Source organism: Solanum dulcamara, chromosome 8 (genome assembly GCF_947179165.1).
Source record: "Solanum dulcamara chromosome 8, daSolDulc1.2, whole genome shotgun sequence".
In the NCBI taxonomy this organism is placed as follows: Eukaryota; Viridiplantae; Streptophyta; class Magnoliopsida; order Solanales; family Solanaceae; genus Solanum; species Solanum dulcamara.
In genome coordinates, this window is record NC_077244.1 from 33,058,226 (window position 1) to 33,064,768 (window position 6,543).

Consider the following 6,543-nt stretch of genomic DNA (forward strand, 5'->3'; position numbering starts at 1 on the left):
TTTCCAAATCCATGTCCTATAGCACCTTTAGTCTAGTCTTTCTAGAAGCAGGAAAAGTCAAGCTTTACATGCACCACTTCCTATCACATGGGAGACTTGAAAAGTAATGACTTAACTTGTTACAAGAATTCTAATCAGTATGAATTGAACAAAAGCCTTAAGTCACACTCAGAGTTTTAAGAATATAATAAATTCAAATTCATATACACAATACTTACATCTAAGTCACGCCAAAAGAGAGGAAGAATAACTTTACATACACTACTTCTTAGCATATAGAAGACTTGAGGAATGGAAGCTTAACTACTTTAAGAGTCTTAACATTCAACAATAGACACGAATTATGAATCATGAACCATGTTCAAAGCTCATGAATAGAGTTACCCCAAGCTTCATACAAATATCACTTGTCACTTAGATCTAACACATGCCCAAAAGAAAGAACAGATAGGCTCTACATATTTATACCAAAACATGCCAAAAGAAGGAATAGCTTTACATACCTTGTATGGACTTCTCTTAATCACGTCCACGTCGTTTTCCTCGAAACCTATTTAACATGGAAGTAATGCAAGTATTACCAACCTTGGACTTTTCAGAAACTTAGACTACCCACGAGTATTCATAACATTCATCCCTTCGCTCACCTTCTCGACTAGTTCATTAACTAGTTAAGGCGTTAACGAAAATCGGACAGCACCTCCCCTATAATGTGCCCTATCCAAAATCCCAAACATGTCCTTATAACCTTCATACAACCAAAAATATAACCAGAAGCCCATACATATACATATTACGACCAAAATTACACCATATAAACCCCCAACAATTCACTCGAAACTAAGATAACAAAACTAGAGTCTTTAATCTTTCTTTCGCGAATTCTTTAATTGCAAAGAGGAGAGTCATGTGGCTGAAACCAGAAGCTCCCACACCTAATTTAGAGAAATTTTAGACCCTGAAACACGCCACAACACAACCAGCAGCAGCCCCCACGCGCACAACACCTTATTTCGACAACAACTTAACTATATCGATTCCAAATTCGTTTATTTCAAACGACGAACTTTTAAAACCTTTTCCCCAACTTCCAGCAGCCACTAATGTGTTTAATTCACCCTAATTTAACATCATAAACTTCAAATTAGAGGGGAAGAACTTACCTTTCCCGAAATTGGCTAGAACTCGCCAAAATCACGCCTCGGAACTTGTTTTCAGCGTGCTGCAACTTAGTGGTAGCTTGCTGTCCGTTTTTTGCTGCACCAAACTCTAATTTTATACTACTAGTACTTCCATATCATCTTGGTATACTCTATATAATTAATTTACGGGACGAAATTGGGACTTACCTTATTTTTCTCCCAAGCCGTCGCAATTTTCTCCTTAGCTCTAAGGTTTGTTTTCTCTTATTTGTTGCTGCAGTTTTGGATGAAATTTTGGGATAAGAAGCATCCCCTTAGTCACAATATACATATGTGTAGGTGTCCTTAGGAGGTGACATGTGTCAGCCAATTAGGGTGACACGTGTCAAGCCATGGTTGGCCACCGTGTTATGCTGCCAATTAGGGTCCACCTCCCCCAAGCAGCTGCATCACCTACTTGACCCTAAGTAGGTGCATCACCTGATTTCTTGAGGGTCAGCCACGTGTCCCTGCTCTATTGGCTGCCACGCGTCATCTTTTTCCCGTCCTCGTGGGTTCGTAATTTCATCTCACTTTAAGAGCCTATGTAATCCGCACTACGTAAGCTTGATATATCCTTAAGCAACTTAAGTGTGTAAGACTCTTAACTTAGTAGCTTACGTAGGTAAATCGAGTCCTACGACTCATTTCTTAGCCTCCAACTCTTTCTGGATTCTTATGACTCTATCTCCAACCTCCCTTCTCGCGAGGTATCACAATCTTCTTTCCTTAGAGTTGTTTGATAGTGTCGTAGCTTATCCGGCTCACATGATAGTGTCCAAGGAACTTAAGAATACGTTCCGAGCTCAAGAGTGCAGGGTGTAACATCCTTCCCCCCTTTAGAACATTCGTCCCCGAATGTTGAATAAAACTTCTCTTAAGACTTTATACGGATCATAGGGAGATTCCTTTCCACTGGAATGACATTCATTTTCATCCAAGTAATTAATATACGAGTTCCAAGACTGGGGGCTATCTGTAGACATCGGGAATAGGTACGGACACCTGTGTTACATGTCCTTTTCAACCTCCTAGTTGATGTCTTCACGATTCTTATTACATCACAGTACCTTGACGGAAGCTATGTCCTTAGTTCGCAACCCGTTTAACTCCCTGTTACGTGGACCTCCTCCATGGGAAATATTCCGGGAGCGTCGTTTACATTTTTGTGGAGCATTGATTTGTGAAAACTGAATGTATTATTTCAAATCGGATGGTATGTCCCACTCATAGGCAGATTTATCTATTCTAAAAATGCCCTACGAAGGATCAACGTACCTCCTTCTTTCGACTCTAGGCTGCTAATCGATATCTTGTCCCGCAATAAGCTTTACTTCGTCAATAATTTGCTAGATCCCTTTTGGGCCTATCCATTAATCAAAGGGCAAAATGTCACTAAGATTCATCCGTGTTCCTCAATCCCTTCCGAAATGATAGATGTGGGACTCTGTGAAATCTTATTGTTTCCCTACTATGTCATCTCGCATAACCCTCAGTTGAATATGCCTTTCTAACTGGAGGGGAACGGGTTGATTCTGTCAGCCCATCTACCATAGGCCGTATGAACTCCTAGTTCCTTAGAATGCGAGGTCAACTCGTACTATAATACATATTAACTGCTTTCCACTTCCGAGTTGGGATTCCCATCCCTCGCTCTGATGTTCCTCTTCATTTAAGAAATTATCCAACTCCTCTTAATTCAACTTGTAACACCTAAGGTCTGCAATTTTGCTCTTTTACTCAGACCTTCTTTCCAGTTTTATTACTACACCTTATACTGTAACTCTTGCACAAATGTGTGTAGGTACGTAGAGCCATTCAGAAAATGCTTTAGTGTCTCTATACTAGCGGCTTACCTCTTTCGATCGAGGTCAGGGCTCCGCTAGAGCTTTTGTCCTTAATATCGATTATATATTAATAGTTTTGTCTCGAACAATTTTACACTTTCCTTTAATAGATTCTAAGTATGGAAATCATATTGCTATTACTGACTTTCTTTTATCGAATAATAATTTGACCTCGCTCTTAGTATGTCAATGTTCATAAGCTGCACAACTATTCTTGTTCCATTTTCACGAGGTGCATTGTATTTCAGTCATAATCTTTTCTGCTCTTGGTTTACTCTATTCTATATGTGTCATTGTACTAACACACCTTTATAATCTCTTTTTGTCATACTTGTTTTGTTCCCTTTCTCACTTTTTAGGGGGTCACCCATCCCAGTGCTACTCTCATCCGAGCACACTTAACTTCAGAGTTTTGATGGAATCCGATGCATCATTGTGGGTATGATCACGTCCATCCCTTATGGGGTCTCATTTGACGTTTAAACATTCCTATTTACATACGATAGCGTCAGTTGATTTTCTCTTATGCTTGTACTTCTCTTGTCCCCTTTCCCCCTTTTAGGGTGTACCCATGTCATCCTCCATTTATTTTTAGCTTTTCATACGCGAATGATTCTTACTCCAACATATTTAACGTGTTGTACTATATCTACATCTTCTGTTAAATCATCCCCACATTAGGTTGCGTTTCTAGGAACCCTAGTATAACCATAGGGTGCTTTAGTATTCGCAATGTATCGTATAAAATCTCATCTAACGATTGATACTCGAGTAATATCTATAATGTAGCAGTGCATTCAAAGCCACATTCCATTCATCCCAATCAGTAATTAGCGAGGGCTCATAATTCGTTCAAATTCCCCACTCGAGTGTACTTATACTTTAATGACTCATGTTTCGAGCTTCGTCATTATACTAACTTTATTCCAGTGGATACCACTAATTATTAGAGTGGAGTCACGTGTACACCATACTTCTTTACGCCTCCTGAGCTTGCATCTTTGTCGTGTGATTAAGGCTCATTTCTAATCCTGCTTAAAACCATATCAACTTCGTGGTAGTAGTGGCCTTGTCTTATTAACACTTCACATCCATCACCATTCTTTATCCCTCGTACTCTTGTCTTAATCATACTGTTATTTCCTTCAACTATAACTTGTCATAGTTTATCCCTATGTATCACTTCAGACGATGCCTTACTATATCGTTTTATCCCGATCTATCAGTCCTCTCTGAGTCATCTTCTTTGGCTTATAGGTCCTTTCTAACTTCGTTCTACTATTCCAATATCGACCTCCTAGTTTCTATTGACATTAACCCAGCAATTAACTTATTTCTCGAGGTCAGCCATACTTGTTTAGTCAAATTTCATCAGTTGCGAGAACAACCTTTCAAAACATACTACAGCCTTGTATTTCATTCTCCTCTTATTTCTAGGAAAATTTGGGCAGAGTTTCATCTGTATTTCTTACTATCTCAACACCTGTACGCAGAAAATACCAACAATGCCTCACAGGGCACACATATATATATTCATATCATCTCATATCACAGCCGTATAGGGCGCCCATAATTAACAGTATGGAAATGAACTTACCTGTTATGTCCACTCGAGTTGCATGTGTCATACTTTCCTGTGTACCTTTCCTTTCACTTTTCAATTATATCTGTTAATCGCATTTCAATACCTTACCTGAAATAGGGCCTTCGTGCCTTTGCTTACCTGCGTGCTTCGTAACATCCAATATTGTGAGTTACTTTCTTCTATCAGCGTTGTCTTCCTGCTAAAATCGCAGGTTAGTATGAGGAATTTCATTTTCTATAGCTCGGCTCTATCGCACGATCTTAGATATGAAAGAAAGTAACATCCTAAATGTCCTGTAGCCTCATGTCTATAGATGTGGTGCACAACACACCAATAAACAAGACTTTACTAGACACGGTCTGTAGACCTTCCAAGGACGAACTGCTCTGATACCACTTCTGTCACGACCCAACCCCATAGGCCACGACTGGGGTCCGACCTGGACCCCCTTATGCATATCTATCTGCTACCCTTAAGTTTAACCGTGTGTGATATGATACCATACACGAACCCCAACGGGTCAAAAACTTTTTTTTCATAAACCTGTAGCCTCATTTGCCTATATCATAGCAGGACATGGCATGCGAGCCGATGAGGCTGCCACACCACAAAAATATTTGCAATACGTCGTATGAGCGTAACTGAAACAAACTTACAAATAACCCACATACACATGTCTACAGACCTCTAAGAGTAATAACTGTATCATATGGCGGGACAGGGCCCTCGCCGTACCCCTGAATAAATAAACATACACATCAATGACCAGCATTAATAGTAAGGCTCCGGAACAGCTGAGCACGTCCAACATAGCTGAGTGGAAGCCCTAAGCTAGCGGATCTCCAATAAGAACATCTGTACCTGCGGGCATGAAACGCAGCCCCCCTAGAGAAAAGGGGGGGTCAGTACGATGTATGTACTGAGTATGTAAAGTATAACAATACTGAGACAACAACTGAATGAAGGATGCAGGAAACCAAGTATAATATTTAATAGGGTACTGTACCTGCACCTTATAAAATAAAGTCATATATACGACTATTACATACCGTATCCGGCCCGCTCGGAGACTCAGTGTTACAAACAAATCATCTATCATGATAGGTGTATATACACCATTAATGCTGTGGGATGTACAGTCTGATCCCTATATATAGAAAGTACAGGCCGAGGAACGATGGCCCGATCCATGTATCATATAATAATGCCGAGGAACGACGGCCCGATCCGTATATTGTATAACAATGCCGAGGTACGATGGCCCAATCCGTATAATACATAATAATGTCGAGGTACGATGGACCAATCCGTATAATGCATAATAATGCCGAGGTACGATGGCCCGATCCGTATAATGCATAATAATGCCGAGGTACGACGGCCCGATCCGTGTAATGCATAATCTGTCGTGGAACGTACGACCAGATCCTTACATAGCAAAATATGCCGAGGTACGTTCGGCCCGATCCAGGTATATAACATAAGGCACATACGTGCATGTAAAACTCTGTAACATATCAAACATTCCATAGATATCATCATCAAGCATGTTCAAGAGCCTCTAGGTATAGGAACTTACACATCCCAACACTATTCAACCTATAAGAGGCTCAAGGGTCGTAGTTCAACTACTTCAAGGCCCTTATCATTCAAAAGTGGGTACAAGTCATGAGTTACATCCAGAATCTATAAATGGGGCTATATCCAAATCCATGTCCTATAGAACCTTTAGTCTAGTCTTTCTAGAAGCAGGAAAAGTCAAACTTTACATGCACCACTTCCTATCACATGGGAGACTTGAAAAGTAATGACTTAACTTGTTACAAGAATTCTAATCAGTAGGAATTGAACAAAATTTAAGACTATAATAAATTCAAATTCATATACACAATACTTACATCTAAGTCACGCCAAAAGAGAGGAATAATAA